We start from the raw sequence: 23,320 nt of genomic DNA, 5'->3' as shown, positions 1-23,320 counted from the left end.
GGAGTTAAAAGCTCCAGAAAATCAAAAAAGGACGAAAGCACAAGCATCTGAGAGGCATATTTGGAATATTGGGAATTATAGTAGCAAAAGCAGCTGTTACAAATCTATTTCTGAATAGCCTTTATAGAAATCAGAACCTTGACAGAATCATCTCATTAAGCTCTAATCATTTATGTAAACATCTGATTGGCTGCTAGACCAAATGTCACATTGCACTTGATCAGTTTTTGTTAAAACAATGTTAGAGGTTTGTAAAGTCTGTTAAACTGTATTCTCATATTGTATCAATCTTATTGGCGAAAAAACAGAAACACTACAAACTAAATCCTTCAGATATGACTGTGATCATAAGCTTTTCACTACAGAAATGTTGCATTTCACTGGTTTATTGCGTTATTGTATGCGTAAAATATCTTTGCATACTTTTCAATCTCGCGGGTTATTGACTCTCCGCACGACAACATACTATTTTCCGTTGCTAGGGTACTGCTGCGCACATTGTCATAATGAAGCACACCTGTGATCAGTTGGACGTCGGCAAATGTGGATACAGTGGGCCTGCTGTCACTATTCTGTAAAAATGTACTTCCTAACATTGTCCCTGGACCTCAAACGCCACTTCAAGCCCAGAGTAAGGCTTTCCTTTCCGGGTGCATGTGGACTGCTTGAGACGACGGATGGTAGCTTCACCTGAACAAGCTAAAGGTAAGTGTTTGCTGCTTTTGCTAGTGTGTGATTGTGGGCTATTGTTTGGGCTGTGTACCGTGTGGGCATGCGTCAATGGTAATACGAATCTGCTGTGGATTGTTTGGTTTGTTTGGTTTGTTTATTTGTGATTTTGGCCTCTACTTATTGGCTGAGTTATTTGTGTTGTTGTTTGGCACTCTTGCTGATTTTGTGGTTCCTATTTTCTGTCGGAGAAGCTTGGCCTTAATTCACAACATTGGCTTCAATCACTGATTTCTTGCTGATTTTTAAGATTGGCCACATGGGAAGTCTGCTTGTATTTTGGTATAGGACAGTAGCTAGCAGAACAATTGGGTTCATGGTCAGCTTGCTTAATATTTCTTCATGTCAGAAAGTGCTGACTGTGCCCCTGTTCGGTGGTTAGATTATGGTGGCTGCACTCATATTATTGCCATTCTTAATGTCATTATCATCACTTCCAAATGTTTGCTGTGTGCTGACTGTGTGCTTGTTGAGTTTGTCTTGGGCCCTGGGATCTAGGTGGATTATCACCTCAATTAAACGGTTTATTTGAGGAAGCCCTGTTGTACATTGACAGGCTTGTGTAGTTCGTTGACTGTTGAATGTTATTTTAGCTTCAAATTGTGACCCTGAAAAATATCAGAACTGATAGATATTTCCAAGTATGCTTCTGTTTATATATGTTTATCGATGCCACCATGGTTTGAGGCAAAAGTGCTATGAAATGTCTCGACTATGTCTGGTTTAGCTGAGAAACAAGGATTACTATTGAAACACAGAGATGTGTTTTGAACAAACTGTTTGTTTTGCCTTTTGCTAAGGGGTCATGCACTAGCAGCTAACAGGATATGGAGCATTTAAATCCGAGCGGAACAAATAATCACAAATTGGGAACACATTTCTGGATGTCTTTGTACTGTGTCCACGAGCACTGTGAATTATGTTTTATTTCTTTAATTTTGGGAACACGGGGCACTGGGTAGATAATCTACACGACCTCAACAAAAATAGTGTGGGTGGATGTTTGGAGTGGTGTTGAGTGTAACTCGGAGCACATAATAACAACGCATTAAAGAGTAATCTTACTAATTAACTTCAGACTTGTTCGTCAACAAAGCCCATTGAAAATGTGCTCTTTCTTCATTCTGTAAACATTTCATAGATTCTTATCGGTATATGATATCAATACAGGAGTTTGCTCATTTACTGTTCACAGGCTTGTTCTTTCAAAGTTTTCTAAAGCAGCATATTTAAAATAGAGAATATCTCCCTGGCCATTTTCACAATTGTATGGCTTCTCATGTACTACCTAGTTATTGCATTAGGTAAAGTCTGTTGACAAACCGTCTCTGATAAACACGTCTCCGATAAACACCGTTCAGCTTGGCTGATATGAATGATTGTTTACAGTGTTTTTAGTGCTCTACACACTTCAGAGCAAAGATTCCTGGAGGCACCAACCCGCAATGTATTCATCGTGGTTAAGAATCATGTCTTCTCATGAAAATATTTAGATTATACACTTATGTTTGTCTTTTCAACATGCTACATGTAACCTATGCCTGAATAGTTTATACGTCACCATAATATATAGTGTGTGGGATGCATTTGAAATATAAATTAAGAACATATCAGTATACACTTAAATACTTGTACCGCCATTAAAGCTTCCTGTTGAGTAAGATAATTAATGGCAATGAGTTAGTCACAGGTCTACTTTAAATAATTTACAGAATTTGAGTGCTATGTGAATTTAGTGGGAATATATTTTCTTTTTAGAAAATCCCTCGCTTTTTTCTTTCACATATTGTGGGGACTACCTTTTTGATGGCTCCTAACATACTGTTTACTGAAGTAAGATTAAACTCTTTATTTATACGTTTTGATTAAAAAAACACTGGAGCTTTCTGCATGTCTGATAGCATTTTTCTGACTTTTACTTGACTAATGACTACCTGGCATGCAGTCTTATGCAAATGTTTTTTCTGGCATTCTCTTTTTTTATTGCATTCATGTCTCCTGCCGGTTTCTCCATACGCTTATTTGTTTAAACTACTGCATGTGTTTTGTACTTGGCCCCTGATACATCTTGCATTGTATCAATCCATCACTTTCCAGTCTGAGATGATGGTGTTATGTATTTGTTTGTATTTTTTGCACACCGGGACAGAGTTGCACTCTGAATCTCATTATACTCTGTGTATAGTGACAATAAAAGGCTTTAACTTTAACTTTAAACGGAGAGTTAAAGGAAAGCATGTTTTGAAAGTTACTGACACCCACTGAATAAGAATTGTTGAAGTCTGTAATCATATAAAAGCCTGAAGGTATGCAATGTTAATGAATACTGCTTTATGAATATAGCTTAAATGTGGGAGGATAACGGCCTTAGCTATAATTATCACCTCCAATGAGAAGGCAAGATGTTCATACCGACACCTCAGTAATGACCATGTTTGTTGAATTATATCCACATCCTACATGGCACGATATACCGTGTCGTAAGTTAAGATGTGAAAGTTGAAATGAATGCTAGAGTTGTTCAAGTAATTAGCTGCCCTCTCATAACCTACAGTTTCTCCTGAAATATAAGGATGCGGGTTAATCCGGTCTTTTATTAGGTGCTAAAGAGGTGCAAATTTCTTTTATGAGCCAAATATCCTGTAGATTTTAATCAGATTTAAGGGAGCTAATGATGTGAAAGATGGAAAGTTCACTCATCACTAACTGTCTTTATATCGTGTACGGTTATTAAATGTTTATATACCTCTTGTCAGAAAATGTTAGATAGCTAACATTCTTTACTGTAATTGCTGGTGCGTTGGCAATGAACTGCCATATCCATAATAACAGAGGACGTACGTATATCTTCAATATTTGTATGGGGAAGTCTTGCCCCAATGCAAGAACATACTGAATGCTTTTATGTCTAAGTGTGACTGGGGGCTTACATCCGGAAAAGAAAATGGCTGCATGATACAAACAAGAATCATGGGTGGTATAGAGACTATTGATATCCATGGGAGTATTTCCTCCATTGCATAACATGAAGTCATTCCTGTTTTCTATGTTGATTTCAAAGTAATGAGCACAACTGGCAGTATACTCCTAATAAAAGCAAATGCCTAACAGGTGTATTCATTTAATGTCGAAACAATCATCTGGTGTTCTATACATTCCTGACTTTCTCTACCATGTTGTTCTGAGTGTTTTTAATTAACCCTTTGTAGCATAACATCTTAATTTAAGATATATTTCATTTTGAACACTACTGCAGATAATTGGCTCACTTTTCTAAATTCTACTTTTAGAGTATAAAATGTGACATTTTGATAATATCTATGATGGAGGGGTGCCATCTAAAAGCAGGAATAGTGCAAACAATGGAAAAAGTGGCTTAGGTGTTTCAAGGTTCTTTATTTGTCATACGAACATAGCTACAGAGTAGTTATGTTGATGAAAATGTTAGGTCACAGGCTTCTCCAACAGTGCAACACAATAATACAGAAAAATGTAAATACAAAAAGAAAATACAGTTTAGTTGCTGTCTGCTGTAGGCCTACTTTGAATTCCTTGAAGAACTTTTAAGACTACCAAATAACAAGTTAATCATGGCAGCAGTCACTCCAACCGACTGCTTTCTGTGTACCATTCCAAACAAAAAAATTCAGATTTTTGCTCATAATTACCAAAAAGACATAATATTATGTGTCACAGTGTGAAACCTTTAATCAATTCCAAATGGTTCTCATTGTTTCTCGAGTGTCTATTTTTGTGACACAAGGATGTCTGGTGAATTCGATGGTTTTTAGATGTCATGGAATAAGGAATATATAAGAGGTATCTAAAAATCATGAACTGGAGTATCAAGTGTGTCAATGCCAATACTTTTTGTACCTTGTTTTGATACATTACATTTTTTCCACCTAAAATATTAGATTTAACATTGTTGCATGTGCGATTTGTAGGGTTAGGGTTAGGGTTTTTCTCTTGAATCTGTGGTTAAATCTATGTCTGATACAAAATTGAAATCTTAATATATTCGATGTGACTGTCACAACAAGTCTTCATTATCCCGGACATGCGAGGCAGTCTAAATGCTGAAAGATGTATGGTGCTTCAGAATCCCAATGAAGTTCCCAGCAGCAATGCTTCATCAGATGCAATGGAGCCATCACGAGAACAGCAGGGGTAGTGAACAGACATTCACTCTAATTATAAACAACCTCTCGCTGCTCAGGCTGCTCAGATTGTCTCTCTCTCTCTCTCTCTCTCTCTCTCTCTCTCTCTCTCTCTCTCTCTCTCTCTCTCTCGCCCACGTCTTCCTGCAGCCAAATAGTCTGGTTCATCCGAGGTAAATCTGCACTGGGCAAACAATCACCTTCATAGGGATGCAATTTAGCTAGTTGGAACAAACCAGTATGCTCCTCTAAAGATGGAGAATTTATAATGTATTTGCCACTTAATAAATATAACCTTAAAGGTAAAATTACGGCTGACACTTTGCCAAATTTGAATACTAAGAGACTTACCTCCTGGAGGACAAAGAAGTGTAAAGTATTGCCTAAGGAGGATGCCACAGAAGTGGATATCTCCGAGCCAGCATGTTCAGCTCTGTCAGAAATGTCTTTCATCATATCGGTTTGTACTCGGTTACGATACGATACGATACGATATACTTTATTGTCCCCGTAAGGAAATTTGTTCTGGGCTCCGTCCAGCAGTTCCGCATACATGTACATAATATACAAACATAGTGGACATTCATACACATATCATCAATCATACACCGTTTGAACAAACACAATACACACAGACGCACATACTGACAATGGCGACCTATTGCACAACCCTTATGGCCAACATTTAAAAAGTACATTTGACTTTTGACCTGTGAATGTTAAGAAGCTTAACGGACATTGGTTGGTCTCAGATAAAATGTCTTTACATTGAGGTTGTTTGTATCAAGAGGAGTCTCTATTTAAAGCTGTTGTTTGGTTAATGAGTTGTTCACAATATTTGTTTTTTTTTCATAGGCTACATATGTCATACTCTAACAATACAGCTGAGGCTTGCTGGAGTTTGGTTAAGTTGGTATGATTAACTGAAATATGGTGGACATTTAAACCTGTTGGTGGCCCTAGATGAAAACTCAGGGCATCAACACATAGACCCAAAATTCATCTTTTGCGTCATTTATGTGAAATGTCAAACCAATCCATCTGATAGTTGTTAAGAGATTTCAATTTAGACCAAATTGTCAGACCAACTGACCAAAAAATCAACAATGCCATAGATGCCCATGCTATGGAAAATAATAGTGGGTCATAAAGTAATCCCTGTTGTTCTGAACATTAGTTTATCTATACAATCAAAGTAATATAGGAAGCACTTTATCGAGCTTTACCTTAATTTCATCTCCTCCATTTGAGATGGTATTAACAGGTCACCATGTCGCGTGATTTCTAATAATGCACTGCGACCAGTGTTGGGAAAGTTCACTTTCTACATGAACTAGTTCAGTTCACAGTTCACATATTTTAAAATGAACTAGTTCAGTTCATAGTTCATAATTCAACATTTTGAACTAAAGTTCATGGTTTCAAAAATGAACTAATTTATAGTTCATAGTTCTTTTTTCAATACGTTGCTGCGAGCTATTATTTGTCTCCTGTACGATGTTAATGGGCCATTTCAATTTTTACAATATCCTCAGAGGGCCGTACAAGTTATTGACCTCTGCTTAAAAAAACTAAAATCACAGCTCATTCATTTCATTCTGTGCAAAGAAAAAGCAACCTCCTAATCCAGATATCTCACCATGACTCGCGTATGCATGCACGTGCAAGGTGTGGCGTGACCACCTAAACAGAAAGATAATTTATGGACACAAGATGTGTGCAAATGTATTTAGTTTCCTATCCATGTGAACATGGTTTAAGTGGGGGGGACCTAACCTCCTCTAGGGGGGTCCGGGGGGCATGCTCCCCTGGCAAGATGTGTTGCACTTTGAGAGCAACATTAGGAGATCTATGGACACATCTCTCAACACCCAAACACAACTGTAAGCAGATTTTCTTTTAATTTATGGATATTTGACAAATCACTACCCTTTCAAACTGTATTCTTCTTTATTAATAACTGTCTTATAGTATTTTATACCTGTTTACTTTATTCTCTTATTTTTTTTATAACTATAATGATCATATAAAGATGTGCCTTTACCTCACTGGTTGTAGACAAAGCTTCTTATATTCGTTAGCATAGCTAGCTAACCAGATGCTAATGACAACAACACAGTTATTATAGTATGACAGATGAGCAGATCGCCACTGGGCTTACAACTAAAGACACAGACACGCAGAAACTGTGGCATGTGTACGGACTTATCGGTACTGCAATTTCTGAAGTGCTGGAGTGGCGTTCTGGTGCTCTCCGTCAGAACTGCACCCCTGTCAGTCGAGACATATACCACGTGATGACACGTTAGGCTCGTGTTGTGTTCAAGGACCCTGACCTTGGCCAGGAAAAACAGGTACTCGCTTGTTTAATTTTTTTGCGGTCTAGATTTCTTTCATTTTTTTATTTTTTGCGTGTGTTTATAAATTACCTCGAGGGCCGTACCAAATTGTCTCGCGGGCCGTATACGGCCGGAGGCCGGAGGTTCCCCACCCCTGCCGTAGAGTCTCACTCTGAGCGAGTGCTGCTGCAGCTGCTCTCGGCTTCGTCCATACTAATTCATTCATTCATTCATTCAATGCTCGCCGGTTCCGCGGTTCCACATTGTTTGTTGTGAGGAGTCTGATATATTTAGTATATTTATATTTTAGTGCGACAGCCAGGGGTGACAGGCGCGTACGCGTCACAGGCAGCTTGCTGTTGCCAGATTGGGTGGTTTTCCGCATTATTTTGAAGCCTGTTTACGGTGTGTTTTAACTGGGTTTTCGGCTGAAAGGCATATGAAATCTGGCACACTTTTGAACGCCGTTATAATACAGTGCTGAGAATGAACGCACGTTTGAACGCCGTTATACAGTGCTGAGAATGAACGCACGTTTGAACGCCGTTATAATACAGTGCTGAGAATGAACGCACGTTTGAACGCCGTTATACAGCGCTGAGAATGAACGCGTTCTCAATTACGTTCATCTAGCGGAAATACAGTACGTTCAGTTCACGTTCGCCCAAAATATGAACGCGTTCATTGAACGCGTTCAGGTACATCACTGACTGCGACTATACTCTGACCTGAAAGTGCAGCTTCGTAACTAGGCCACCATCCTAGCCTCAATGATCTTCCTGTCATGGCAGAAGCCAATGTCTAATGAAATTTGCAAGCTGTCCTTATTTACAACATACATCAGCTGTGCAATGTAGCACAGGGATCTTTTTTTAATGTCTATGTTAATGTTGGGCTAATGTGTAGCAGATATGCTTTGGTAATGCACAACTATTAAAACAAAATCTCCAACATTCTTTTTGTTTTTATCCAACTTTAGACAAAGAAGGATCAGACTAAAACCAGGAAGAGACCTTCAGGAGTCATCAGTGACACACAGCAGATAGAAAAGTCAGGTTAGCCATTGATACATTTAAGCCCTTTGAGTCTGCGTAACCTAGGATGACCCTTAAAACTACAACTAGTAAACAAGCGTGGCTAGACATTTAATTCCAAACCAAAGCACCAACACTAAACCAACCAAACTCAGTGTGCAAGGGTTGTCTACATCATTTCATTTATACTAGAGAATCCTATGGGAAATACTGGCTGGTGCCTGCATCGGCCATAACTTTTCCCTGTTGCCTTTCCAGTTTTACAGACTACAACCTGAGGTGAAATGAGTCCAGAGGAGTGTGGGGGTGGGGGGGGGGGGGGGGGGGGGGGGCCTGCATTGTGGTGGCTGAGTTTAGGAAGGATTTAAACACTACTACTTAGCGGCTCTTAACCTTACGGACCCTTTTGGGACTAATACAATCCTGTTGTGCTAGAGCTCCCTAATTTGTTAAGCTAGCACTTTATTACCTCACCACTACTATGGGCTACTCTGGCTTTTCAAGTCAACATACTGCCAGTTACCACTCACTCAAATGCCTCCGATCTGTTGAGTTAAACCCCAGAACAGATTTGAACATAAAAATACAAATATAACGAGTACATTATGAAACCATGGAGTTCTTAGACTTTAGGTTATTACTGTAATAGATTCCTGATGCTTTCCGATCTTCCTCACCAGGACTTGGTGTAGAAAATCATGTGTGCTTATCACACCTCTGTGTCACTAAATAATGTTTACATGCCACTTTATAATTTTTCTTAACTGACTGACTATTAGTCACCCTGCTAAACATGATGTAGAGCTGAGTCACAACACAGTCAAATTGGGGAAGGTGGGACATCAACAGGCCAATTTTGGAACAACACTTCCCCCTCTTGGATCCTGGCATGAGCTCACATACTCAATGTTCTTCTTCACTAAGGAACGTTTTTTGGGTTCATTTGAATATTAAGCCTTTACTCTTCATGTGTTTAGAGTTTTAGACAAAAGGGCTCTTTTTGCTACAGGCTAAACGTGTCAAGGTCTCTGTAAATCTGAGGGTAAGACGTGACGGAAGCTTTAAGCCTGCATTGCACATTACAGAGAATTGTAGCTGACAGAATCAAGTGGTTTATCTTTTTGAAATGGAAAATATATGCTTATTCACAGATTTGTCATTGAGGGAGAATCTTGAACAAGGCAACTCAACTTTTGTGTGTCAGGCACAACAACCTATTCCGTAGAAGTACTTTGTATGTTTTGAGGGGATCTTTAACAACTGCATACTCCTTGCATTCATTCAATCAAGCACTGTTGTATAGCTTATCTAACTTATACCACACTACCAGAATTAGTCACTTGGTATCCATGGAGAGTGCTGAACAGTATTTAACATTGGTAGCTGGGGATGTAGTCACGTCTCATACCTGACTCAGTGCATAATGTCACTGTAGTATTTACAGTAGCGCATCTTTGATAAATGATGTAATCTTATCCCTGGTTAACCTTAACTTAGCCCCGACGGGACCCTCTTATAACAGTAATCCCCATCTAAGGATTTAACATAGCCTGGACATTCATAATCTGCTTCTCACACATTTACAAGCAGTCTGGTGGATTGTTTGTTACACATAAACCTTTTTGTGTGCCAGCCAATGTATTATTGATAGAAGGTTTATACAATTGGAATACTTAAATAATAAAAGCAAGGAAATTACGAAGAAGTGAGAGGATAAATTCTATACTGCAGCCTGCAAAGGAAATGCACACCAGGTTGTAACTAATTTCTACCAGAATGTAACGGAGGTGATCTCTGGGCCCATCGATCTCGGCCTCCGTTACGGGTAATATAGCACTAAAAACATTGCATGGGAATATATGTAATTTATGTAACTAGTTTGTCTGTCTCTGTTTCCTGGTTTCATGTTAAAAGTGTTCCCCTTCCCCCATGTCTGTGGCTGTTGATTGTGTGCACCTGGTGCCCTGTGTTGTCTCCTCCTCCCCCCCCCCCCCTTGTGTCGAATTGCTGATTAGTGTGTGTATTTAGGGTCTGTTGCCCTGTCTGTTTTGAGGCTGGTAGTGTGTGTGAGATCCCGGTGGCTGCAGGCTGTGCCCACGTGAACAGCAGCAGGATTGAGGCTGTGTGTATTGTGTTCATGCTGTAATAAATGCCCACACCACATATTTGGGACGTGCTGCCTCTGCCTCCTTGCTTGGTCTGGGCCGCTAAATTGTCGGCTTCACACAGAACCAGTGTTATTTCAGCTGAAACTGAGTGAGTCAATGTGTCTTCCAGTAAAAGCATCTTGACTAGTCCAAAGCCCCTACTGGAAACTCGTCCCTTCTACAAGGTATGAGACATGACTGATGCAACAGGAAATCAAAAAGGCATGCCTCCAAGTTTTTTTAATCCTTACAGTAAAAAGCACTAAGAGTCCTTTATCACACAAGTTAGCTTAAGATAAGAAAGAAAGATGCCCATCTAGCTTTTATTTTTGTTTAGCACCAAATGATTCCTTATGTCTGTGTAATCTCTTCTATCAAGTAGGTCAGTGTATCCTTGGCACAGGTTGTCTGTTGCAAATCAATTTGCATACGTCTTTATTTGGCCTTTGTCTCATTTGACAGCATCTAACGCCTATCAGAAAAGCTTAAAAACAATTTCACCTAAGTACTTAAAAACGCAATACTTTTGGTACTGTTGTTGTTGTTTTCTAAACTCACCTCACAAATGAAAACCTGAGCATTTTTGGGTGAAAGGCTAATGTGGAAATTAACCACGGGCTCTTTACTGGTTATTTCAAGGGCAAGCTGTTGGGCTGACATTCAAAAGTTCTTGTTTTGGCAACGGAAGGCTGTTTTTGGTTAACAGCCCCCAGGATTCTTGGAGAGGCCCATACTGTAGGCTTTAGAAAAGAGGGCCTCACTGCATAGTTTATGGAAACCTCAGGGAGCAATTCACACCAAATGCAAGAGACATAACGGAGAACATACGCTGAAACAGAAGGAAACATTTCTCTGTCTATATGCATCAAGCCCGAACATCTGGGAGTATATTCAGTAGAACGATAAGGGCTTTTTTAGCATTATCTGATAAACAAAATATGAGCAGAGACAATATGCTGGCCCTCACACATGCAGAGCACGTAGGACCCCTCCCGCATATGTTCTGCTTCGCATTATGCTAACTTACATGCTTTTCATTATGTCCAGGCCATCCTTCCTCCGGGTCTATACCCTTTTAGCTATTTATGTGTCAACAGAATTACCACGGAGAATCGTCAGTGTCTCCAATGAACGTTCTCTCCTTCCTTAGCCCTTTGTTCTGCTCTGATGTGTAACTCTGTATGTGATCCTTGCCTAATTCCTGATGAGTTCTAAAGGTCCCTATTGGGCCTACATATTCATTGTACACCTTGAATATGTGACAGGAAGGAGCTGTCTGACAAGATTGAGATGTTTTGGCTTTTGTATCATCACACAAACACATCTCAATTTGTTTCATATTAGAGATGGGATGCATTTTGTACTGTCGAATGTCACTCCTTCCCCGCTGTCTGCTGCCTTCCAAAAGACTAATCTCAAGGCAGCGAATGTACGAGCGTGTCCTCGTCTGAACTTTGGGTGGATGAAACTGCAAATACACGGAGTACTGCCGCTGCCTCTCTCTCTCTCTCTTTCTCTGTCTACGTATCTCTCCCTCTGCTCAGCATAAGCTCGCTTTGCTTCATTGCCTCCTGCCTGCACACAGCATGATGTAAACAAGTAAGATCAGAGATATGACTGTGTCAAGTTGGACTCATGTCAGGTCTCAATATGTTAAAGGAATGTCATTTTGAAATCACAGCAGACAATGGAGAGGCAGAGCTGCAGACGGATACAGTCCAACAAGAGACACACATGCATGTGCACACACTGACACTGACGTAAACCCAGGTTGTATAAACGGTAGGCAAAAGCTATCCGGTCATCTCTCTCCTAATGAAAAGTGCACCGATGACATGGATGTAAAAAGGGGCTTTATTTCCCCGGCAACCAGTGCAACGGAAGCAGGAGGAAAACCAAGAATACTGCATTGCGTCATAGCGTCAAATCCCAGTGACTTTGTGTTTGAATGACCACAACCACGTTATATCTTCACACCAGCCCTGATTTAAGACCAAAACAAGGATGATTATGATGATGACGATGATAATGCTGACAATCCACAAAACTAATATAGTCAGCAGCTTCATAAACCAGCAGCAAAGTTGAAATAATCTGTGCAACCACCCCAGTGCATGAGGACATCGTCATACATTACAGAACAGGATGTTGAGGCTTTCCTCAGTGATTTGTGGTATTTTCCGAGTAATTCTTGAGGAACAAACTGATTAAGGTCCAGATGTTCTTTACGTATGACATGAGAGGTCACAAAGTGTTTTTCTGCGCCATCTGCCATACAGCACAGTTTGAACAAAGACATGGTACACTTACAACGTCACATCTTTACTCATCATGGATTGGACCAGATGTTGTCCAATCTAGTGGGATGGATAAGTATATGTTGTTTTAGGTAAATGCATAGGCTACACTTATATTACTAGAATCGAAACGAGTGCATTCAAAATATGGTAATTTATAGAACTAAGGTTTCATGAAATATTTGCATATAAATATAATTCAGGAAGAAAGGAACTGTCAATTTAGGTTGCTTCAATACAGCATCTCATAACTCAACTGGTCCCGTTGTGAATTCAATGATCATATAAGCTGTTGATATTAAAATTACATTACATGTCACTTGTTAGACGCTTTTATCCAAAGCGACTTGCATACTCAATACTGTGGGAAATCCCCACTGGAGCAGTGGAGTTTGAACCTGTTTTTTTCTGAACACCAACGCTCAACCCACTGCACCACACGCCCCCTTATCAGTTAACTACTTCCGAAAACCATCTCTACTGTCTCTAGCTGTCATTTATTTGTAAGAGCTCCCTAATTTATCAATTTACTTATAACTAGGAGGGTGACCTTTTTTTGCCTTGCTTGTACTGTCCAGACAATATATTATAAACGGCTGCCGGCATATTATACACATGGTCTACAACCCTTGGTGATAAATGGCGGCCAGATGATTGCCAGAACAGGCTCACATTTGGTTGCCAATAGCAGATGTTGAATCCTCGAGGGTGTTCACATGATACTGTATACTCTGTATTTGCTTTCCATGTGCAGAAAGGCTCAGATTTTATGAGTCTAAGCAGGAGGCAACAAAACCGATAAAGTGACCGTGTTTGCAGCTGTCACTGCTTCTCTATGAATAGGAAATATAAGGTAGTGGATACAAGAAAAACCTCAGAATGAGTTATGACGAACTTTCTAAGAAATGTCAAACACACTGTGTTGGTTTCATGAAATAACACCTGGGAGATTCTGACTGAGATCTGATAACAGCGGGAGCCAGACTACCTCTGGAGGTCTGGCCGGCCTGATTGCACTTTAGTTTCAGATTCAAAAAGCACTTCAGGACCAGGTGTAAAGTGGTGGAGCCAGGTTTTATATGTTCTTATTTTTGCGATAATGAACTAGATGTACTTTGGTTTTTGTTTTATGTTCCCTCTGAAACATAAATAGTAGGGATGTCCCGATCACCTTTTTTTGCTTCCGATCATTTGATTTTGACAATCTGCCGATACCGATTTTTCCCGATCTTTATGCAATGCATTAAGAGAAAAAAAGGAACAGATAACGGCTGGTCATCCAACGCGATGAATTCAGCTATCTTGGCTGTTATTGTTTGGCATTTTCACTGTTCTGGGGCAGTTGCTCTTTCCTTTTAGAAGTCTCTGAAAGTGTCGGTTGTTTCAGTGCCGTTACCTGAGTGGCCGCTGTGTACTCGTTGTGTTGTTGTTTGTGTTTGTTTCTCAGGTAGCGTATTAGATTGGTCGTGTTGAACGTAGCTCTGTTCTTTCCACCACGCGGAACCTCCGCCTTGCAAACATTGCATCTGGCTGTTACACTGCCTTCACTTTAAATTTTATAATACTTCCAAACTCCTGAAATGTTCTCTGTCCCGACTCCCGAGTCACCAGCTGAACATAGCCTCTCGTTAGCTTACTGCTACTATTAGACACTGCGCCCACTCTTTTGCCAGATTTGAGAGAAATAAGCAACCAGGTCTGAAAACAAGCCCAAAAGAAGCAACACATACATGATATTGTGTCATTTTAAACCAAAACAAAGGCCTCAGGATGACTTTAAGACGTGAACATGGTCATTTTTGTTTTGTAACATTAAATATTAATCAAAAAATATTTTATAAAAAAATCCCGATCCCCGATTTTTTTCTTCCGATCTTTTGAAAATCACGTGATCGGCTCCGATCCCTGATCACGTGATCGGCTCCGATCCCTGATCACGTGATCGGATCGGGACATCTCTAATAAATAGTCAAGGTCTCTGGGGAAAAGTAGCAGGTATCAAATATTTATTTTGAGTTGTTGAAATGTGTTAAAAACTACTCTCAGATTTCTGATTCAAAATGGGGACCACTATCAACTCAGGAAAATGTACAATCTTATCACCACCTGCCTACTCGTCTAACATCTAAAATTACGTAATCGTAGAAGAAAATTCAAATTGTCTGGGTGAATGTAAATACAAAAAGATTGAATTACATGCTGTAAAGCTAAGATGAACTTGTGAGTACAACAAAAAAGGCTACTCAAGTGACAAGTTTTAACCAAAATCACTCAAATGCACACAGTTGGCCTGAAGATTGAATATAACCAATGGAATATCCTTTTTCTTCTTCCTCACAAAATCACTGATCTTGATTTTCTCCAATCTGATCAAAGTGGACGTAATGAGTTTCATGATTTTTGATTGTCTCTTTATAAACTCTTACTAAACCTACATTGTTCAGCACTGTCTTCAGCTCAAACTTCTGAGTTTGCATCTTTCCTTATGGCTCTCTTATTTCCCCTCCAGACAGCTCTAACGCATTGGCTGTTACGTAGGTAGGTGTTTACTAAAAGAAAAACTCCCACATCCCCCACAAACACTTTAAATATGGAATCACAAATTGAAAGTGGACTTGTGTATCCTTATGTAACTAGACTGTCAGGATGTGATTTTTTGAACAGAAAGTTTCTCAGTACTGTGTAGGAGGCAGAGGGCACTGACAACAGCTTTTGCAAGACTAAAACTCATATTTGGAGAAGTTGCTTTTCTTCTTGTAAGAGACACTGGAGTCAATTCTTGTTGAATAACTACTACCTATTCTTCAATCAGTACAGCTCATAAATTACGTTGGCCTTTGAGGCAATCACCTCTATTGGCTTATCTATCTAAACATAGTCTTAAAACTACCTACTGTGTTCTGACAAGCTTATGATTCTCTGAAAGATAAAAGTTCTTTCCTAGAAAAAGAAAAGCACAAGTTGTGTAATAATAGTGCAGCAAAAGCGGTTAGGGAGGAGGTGGGTGTTAAGGGTGTCAGTATGCTTGTAAAAAATGCTGTTGCCTCACACCTTTCCACAACAACAACACACGGCAACTTCACATTAGCCAGGTGTGCGGAAGGAGGAAGTAGGCGTGATTTGAATGACTCTCACTGAGTGTGGGATTGGTATTTCTGTCAGTGTTTCCCACAGATCTGAAATATACTTGGGAGGGGTGTGTGAGACGTGACGTGCAACAACAACATTAAAGTTTCTGTTGGTCGCTTGTGAGCAGACCCTTCACGCGATGGCAGAGCGAACAGGTACAGCCAGGGCCGGACCGAGACAATAAGTCAGGCCGGAAATTATACACCCATCCAGGCAACTACCAGTTTTTGTGCCATTTTGCTGGATTTATTTGTCAATATTTACAGCGTTGCTGTCCATAGTGATAGCCCTATAGTTTAAATCTACTACCCACAAATAAACATATGGACATGGGTTACTATTTAATTTTTTAATTTTTAATTTTAATTTTGGAGTTCAATGCATCAATCTGGTGCATTTTGAGGGGAACATAAAGAGACTAGATCTATGGAAACACCTATATGAAAAAGGACTGTATACATTTTAATAATCATAAAATCATGGCCATAACCAATAACATACCATATCCAATATGAAAAAATACTGAAACTTGTTTATTTATTTATTTTTGGTTCATTTATAGTTGTGAGTGTGTCTGTGCTCCTGAATCAGCCTCGCCTGTCTCCCTCCTCTCCTCTCTTCTCCTCTTTGAGGCAGCAGCAAAGACTAGTTTTAGCTCTCAACAAGTTTTAAAAGTGTATCTTACCTTTTTTCATCTAGTTAACCTTTTTTTTTTATTCATGCATATTTGACTAATCACTCCCCCTTCAAATGGATATATGTGTTTACATAAATGGTGACCAAACTGTTTGAGACCCACTGAGAACTTAGACTAAGTTAACTATCTAAACACTCAGAGAGTCCTTTACCTCACCTGAGCTGAGGTTATCCCGAGCTTGAATGACACAGAGTCAAGAGGCGCATTCACACTGCGGTACTTTTCCCACAAAGGTTCATGCGAACTCTTTAGTTCGCATCAGAGCCATATAATAGAAGAGTTATGACAACTCCGTTCACTCCAATGGACCACTTTTTTACAGCAATGGCGGATCGTGGAGCCTCTCAATCGTTCCCCGGAAGTTAGCGCCAAGGCTAGCAGAGCAGTAGAGTTGCAGGATAATAGACCGTTCGTGACGGACTTTTAAAGGTAAGAAGAAGTTTAAAGATTTATATTGCGGATATTATCAGTACATCTGATTCAAATTAACATGTGTATTAAAGGATGTCAGTGGATTATCCCTAAATTAGTAGATTTAGGGAACGTTTACAGATAACAGATCAAGCTAGGATACCGAAGCAAGTTAGCAACACACGTTGAACAGCCTTTTAATTGTAAATTCCGTTCTCTTAATGTCATTTCGTCCAACATGTTGAATTAGAGAAGAGGGGCTTCTAAACGGGATTGTATGCGGGGGTGGAGGGAGTTAAATATTAGATAAATATAACTGGTGCGTGTAAGAGTGAGTGTTTTTAGCAGAGCCATATTGTGTCCTTGTGATTATGTTGATTATTACCCGTCTGTATAATGTTGCAGCTCAGCTGATTTTGGATTGATGGCAAAGGGAGAGGGACTTAAAGGAGACCTATCATGCTATATTTAAATGATATAGTGTATGACCATACCTATATAAGGTATATTTATACATTTTATTTTTCAAAATACCAAACAGATCATTTTTCAGACATGCCTCGTTTCGCTCATTTTCGCTCTATTCCAAGCCTGTCTTTGAAAATTCTGAGCAGCAGCTGACCACGCCCCCCTGCAGAAGAGCGGGGCGTGAGCCGGCGAGAGTCACGTTACCATGCTTGCTGTGATTACGAGTGTGGAATAAACATGTCATCTCAGAGCAATGCATGTGTTCAAGCATATTATCAATTTGATCCAGAAACTGACCCTGAAGCAGCAGAGGTTTTGGTGGAGGTGCAAAAATCTCGGTTGCAGCAGGACGTTTCTGAATGGTTAGCTGACAAGCTGTTGTCCCTATTTATTTTACTCTGTTACGATGCTTGCTCCTTATTCCGTTCATATTTTGGCTGATTAGCAAGAATGCAATGTGTACAGTTTGTAACGCAAAAACAGCGATATATATATTTATAAAGGGAGACATTCATATTTTCAGCATATATACAATGGCCTCATTGCGTTTATTAATAGTTTACAGTCCTTTTCTTCCAACATCGTGCAACAACCGTTGGAAAGTTCAATAACTTAGGGTGATAAAAAGTATAACTCCAACAACACCTCAGTTGTCAGCAATGTGTGTAGTTTCATGTGTTTTTAAAAGCTCAGATATTGACTTCTTTGTGCAAATTGCGCCACGATGCCTTCTGAACGGAGAATGTGTGCTGCATGGAGATACCACAGGTAACATTTTTGATAGCTTCACTAAGTTGTCTGTTTAGAGAATACATTTTTCACATGTCATTCAATATATGTTTATCACACTAGGTATCAAGACGGATGCAGTAACTTGAGGACTCTGTAACCTGTATGGTGGACCATCCTGGATTGGAGCCTGTGTGCCTAAATATGTTCTCCCTGCAGAATGCGTTGAATATTTACAGAGCTGAACATGGTGGACTACAGTTGAGGCAAATAGAGCAGTGAGTGGTTTGTTTGTTTTGACTGAAATTGTAAAACGAATGCTAATATTGTTCATGGAAATAAATACTGGTGTATATGGCTTTATGCAATCTTTCATTCTGTCATTGTACATGTACTATTATATTATATACTACACAGCAATGGCATAACACACCCATGTGTATGACAAAAAAAGTCCACACGCAACCTTATGCTTTTGAAATCAGAATATTCTTTACCCATCCAAACATGAATAATCACGACACATTTGATATCAACTCGGAACTTTATTGTCAAAATCAACGGTTCTTTGAACCCATAAAAAAAAAAAAATGTAGCCTACTTGTATTTTGTATAAATGACACTAAATATTTGTACAGAAGCTTTGTGAGCTGGTGCTGGGGCTTCCTTGGACGCAGGATCAGAGTGGTGTTTCCGGCCTGCGTTGTCCTCAGGATACGCAGGGAGTTTCCTGATCCGTGAAATGTCGATGTTGGGTTCAGACAGCAGCCAAATTGAACCGGGTAACATACCCGGCGATGACCTCCTCCCCGTCAGGTCGCTCATAATGGTGCAGGGTCCACAAAGACTTGGTCGAAGATGAGGTCCATCAAGTTGGCCACGTAGCCTGTGCAATGTTAAAAAAAGCACAACAAAAAATGTGGTTTAGATTAGTATATGCATGTAAAAAACTGAAAGTTCTTTCTAATTTTTTTATTTTATATTTGTAAATAGTAGTATAATAAATATTTTAAACACTTACGGAATGTGGGGTCAGTCTTTACTGGTTTTGCTCTGCATTCTCCCTTGCTGGCCTTTGGGAACTGCAGTTTATACAGAGGGTTTCCAGTGGATGTAGTGGCTTGTGCACGCTCAGCGTTTTCATTGTAGTGCAGGGCTGCCAGGTACAGTCTTTCATTTCCGCCATGATAAAAACAATGTAAATAATAGCAAAGGATGTACAAATTGTCACTAATTAGTAAGTATGTGAGGTGCTGGCCTGTAAAGAAGAACACATAGTTAGAACAAAATCATCTCAACTTAGTATTCAGGATGAGAAAATACTATTTGGATAAATATAGTCTGAAATCCCAAAAGATGGGGCTAAAACTCTCTATTTAGCAAAGCTCTTTGCTTAGCCTTTTCCAATCTGAGTTAGTTTTGAACCGTAACGTGCATGCTGTGTTTCTGACTCAATGCAGGTGATGTGTTGGAGAGGGGCTGAGCTCAGTAGACTGACTGTAATGAGTGCTAGCCACTAATTAGCCTGTTGCTAGAGGTAAGGCCTTGTCAACAACAACAGACCAACGGGGCTTTAGCTCAGTTTTACTCGTGGTGTGTGTGTCCCCTCGCATACATACACAGTGTTGTATCCTAACACACTCCCATTTATATTCATGTGCGCAAACAAGTAAACACACAAAAGCTTTTACATATAACGCTGCAAAAAACGGCATGTCTCATTAGCGTAGCTTAGCTTACAGATCGATGATATCTGATCGTTCTTACAGACTACAATCACAAAAGCTTTTACATATAACGCTGGAAAAAACGGCACTTACCTACAGAAGATTACGTTTGTTATTATAACTTACTCAATATGATTTTAGAGGATACAAAATAGTAATAAATAGGAGAATAAATACTTGTGTTATCGGCTAGGGCGTGGCTTTACAGCCTTCACACAGATCGCCTTTACGGCAGTATGTCTGAACATGTTAGCAAATGCCTGATAATTCAAATAAAAGACAAAGCAAAGACTGCGGAGCGTACAAAATAAAATAAAATGTTACAAAAACATATAAACACCTAACAGATTACTATTTGGGTTTGAGGTGACATTGATACGGCGAAGCTACATATACAAGCTAGAGATAGCTTTATCAGGAAAAACACCGCTAAATAAAAACTTACAGCTTCAAAATTGGATGTGTCCTCACTGGCCTGTTCCCGGATGGTTGGTATTGATCCCGGGTTTAGCATTAGTTTGGAGGCATATCCGTGTTGGACTTGAGAGAAGTTCATAAACATGTCCGTGGTAAAATGTTTAGAACAACACAAACAGAAATCTGCCGGGGTCTTCTGGCACATGTCCCTTGAAAATGAAGTCTAGCCAGCCACAGATTATTTTCTTTTTCCACTGATGGCATTGCATGCAGTCCCCTGTCCCGAGTCTTGCAGCCAACAACAGCACAACGTTTAACTGGCTTAGACATCCTGGCAAGAGCAGGCAAAAATACAGATGTGACTGGGGTTGATTATTTAGCCTGCCGATAGCCTATATGCGAATGAGAGGTTTGGCAATGCACGTGGACGTGGCTCATTCCCATGATAGGTGGAGAGTTGACCAATTAGCGGAGCACCTCTTTGTGACGTAGAAAAGTGTTGAAATCTGGATCCGTTTTTTTCAGATCCGTTGCAGCCCCTTTTTTAGAGATTTGGCAAAGGAGGAAAATAGAGAGGGTTGTGTTTTCTGACACTTGGTGAGTTCCCTGGAACACCGGGGACACATATTCATGTATAAAGGACGTACAAAGGTGCATTTTGTATGATAGGTCCCCTTTAAGTGAGAGTGAAAACACAAGGTAAGTTTAATACTACTGTTTTATATAAGTAAGCATACTAAACATGTATTCTATCACTGTATTATATAAGTAATCTTGTTAGTAACCTACTGTATGGCAGGTGGAGGGGCAGTGATGTTACAGGTGGAGGAGCAAAACTGCAAGACTGCGAACTCACAAGACAGAGAAATCAAAGTTTGTTCTCCAGAGAAGAGGTTGATTTCACTTCAATTTTTTCATATTTTCTAAAGATGTGGAAATGGCACAGAGCTGTAACCAAGACAACTGTAACAACATGAGTAGAGAGCCACCAAGGTTTTTCAAGTCCCTCTCTTACTCCATTTTGCCAACCCAAACGTCCAGGTACATGACGGGACACCTTGCTTGTTTGTGTTGTTTGCGCTCCTCTGGCTGGGTGCTGGCAGGTGGAGGGCAGTGATCCCTTCCCTTCTTCCCTCAATCTTTGAGACTACTGTAAGTAGAAGACATGGCACTGTAAATGTTCGAACATTTAAAATATGATGCCACTTAAAAATAAGAAATATTACTTTTGTTACTAAGAGTTCATACTTATTATACCTGTGTCACCTTTCACACTATCGCTGTGATCATGAGCTATGGGCTTTGTAGATACAGGGGCCCTTCTCTTTTTGACCACAGGGCGATGCACGAAGATGGTGGGTATAGCCTCTGCTCTCAGTCTTGCCCTTTTTTGTCTTGACAAACGAGTGACTTGAGGTTACTTCACACACAGAACAACTCAGTTTTGTCTGCCCACATACATATTCCATAGTGGTTGAATACACAGTATTAGGAAACACTTTATACTTACTGGACATGTTATACTCATTACATACTGTATATAAAATATGACCAAGAATGTGAGACAACTTTATAGAAATTCATATCACATCTGTTACTGATGCCATTTGTCATACTTTGTTAAACTCACAAATAATAAAGTTCCATAACTTCAGTTGGGAACAAAGACCACACCTTATCTCCCCAAGGCAATATGTGTGCTATATAGGTGTGTATAACCCTTTCTCCTGTCTGTTACTCCCTCTTTCAGCACAAGAACCAGAGGGGGATTCAATGGAGCCTGACTACCTGCACTGAGACCCTCACCCTGCACCCTGAGTCTCAACTCTGTGTTTTTCAAGCCTTTCCCTGTTTTTTTTTGTATTAAACAAAACATTAAGCTTTCCCAATGGTGTGGTTTTCGTTTTGTGAAAAAGTGCAAATGCAGTGTTTGTATATAAATCACATATTTTTTTGCTGTTGGTCGTGAAATTGCTCCTGCTTCCTCCGCTCTGTGTCAGTGGGGAAGCCGTACATTCTTACTCCTTTCTCTGAGCGATTTGAGCATCCCCAGGCAGCACAGCAAACCATGGTGGCGACTAGGAGGCAGCACAGCAAACCAGGACAACACGGAGGAAAAGGCACCGACAAACTGCATGATATGCTATTCAATGTTTATTGAATTCCATGTATTTGCAATGGATGTTCCTAAAGCAACACATTTAACATCATCATCATGCTGCTGCTGCTGCTAGTCCTTTGATAGTCACCTGTCGGTCTCCTGTCCTTTCTGAAAGCCATAGAGATGACATTAGTCATTTAGATAGCTTGTGTCCTCAATTACCATGGGATTACTGAAACTACCATGAATTTAAGAAAATGGTAGAAATTAATCTAATCTGAATTTTAAAGCATTACTTTAGATCCCCTCCTTCTAAATGTATCAATAAACATTAGAAAGTGATGCTCCTGACTACCATACAAGTTTAAGAAGATAATATTGGTTTTAAAGAATTCAAAGCTATAAATAAACAGCAACAGGCTCTTTAACCAAGGCACTGTTAGCCTAACGTGTAAACTAGTTGTTCACACTAATCCTAATATTATCACTTAATATTAGCAAATTCTATTTAATTTTTTAAAACATATTGATGTAAATACATACACATATCGATTTGTTGTATAAATATTGCAAATCAAAACCTTTATTCACTAATAATTACCAAAAATCGTAGTTCCATCTCCTGTTATCATTGCATTCACATTGGCCGCCATGAACTTCCGGGGAACGATCCTCGTCTACATGAACCACGTGACGATAACCGCTTTTGGACTTCCGTTGTCGTAACTCTTCTATTATATGGCTCTGGTTCGCATGAACTAAGTACAGATCGCGTTCACACCGGAAAAAGTCCCTGGGGGTGGATTAGGCAAATGAGGCGAAATGAAGCTGCTGACGTCACTTCTTCTTCCTCTGCTTTGGGTTTACTGGCAGGCCGCAAACCACTTCACGGCGTATACTGCCGCCCAAAGTCCCTGGAGTTGGGGACTGGCTCA

At 39.8% G+C, this 23,320-nt stretch overlaps 1 long non-coding RNA gene across 1 annotated transcript; it reads left to right on the top strand.

Moving 5' to 3' along the window:
* The first annotated feature begins 525 nt into the window (after positions 1 to 525).
* LOC117467538 (uncharacterized) lies at positions 526 to 22,115 on the top strand. The gene is made up of 3 exons (XR_004554395.2): positions 526 to 705; positions 8,208 to 8,283; positions 22,035 to 22,115. It is a non-coding gene; the product is annotated as an uncharacterized lncRNA (long non-coding RNA).
* The last annotated feature ends 1,205 nt before the right edge of the window (positions 22,116 to 23,320 follow it).

This window comes from Pseudochaenichthys georgianus, chromosome 22 (genome assembly GCF_902827115.2).
Source record: "Pseudochaenichthys georgianus chromosome 22, fPseGeo1.2, whole genome shotgun sequence".
Classification (NCBI taxonomy): domain Eukaryota; kingdom Metazoa; phylum Chordata; class Actinopteri; order Perciformes; family Channichthyidae; genus Pseudochaenichthys; species Pseudochaenichthys georgianus.
Note: the sequence above shows the minus strand (reverse complement) of the source record. Positions and strands in the feature narration are given on the sequence as shown.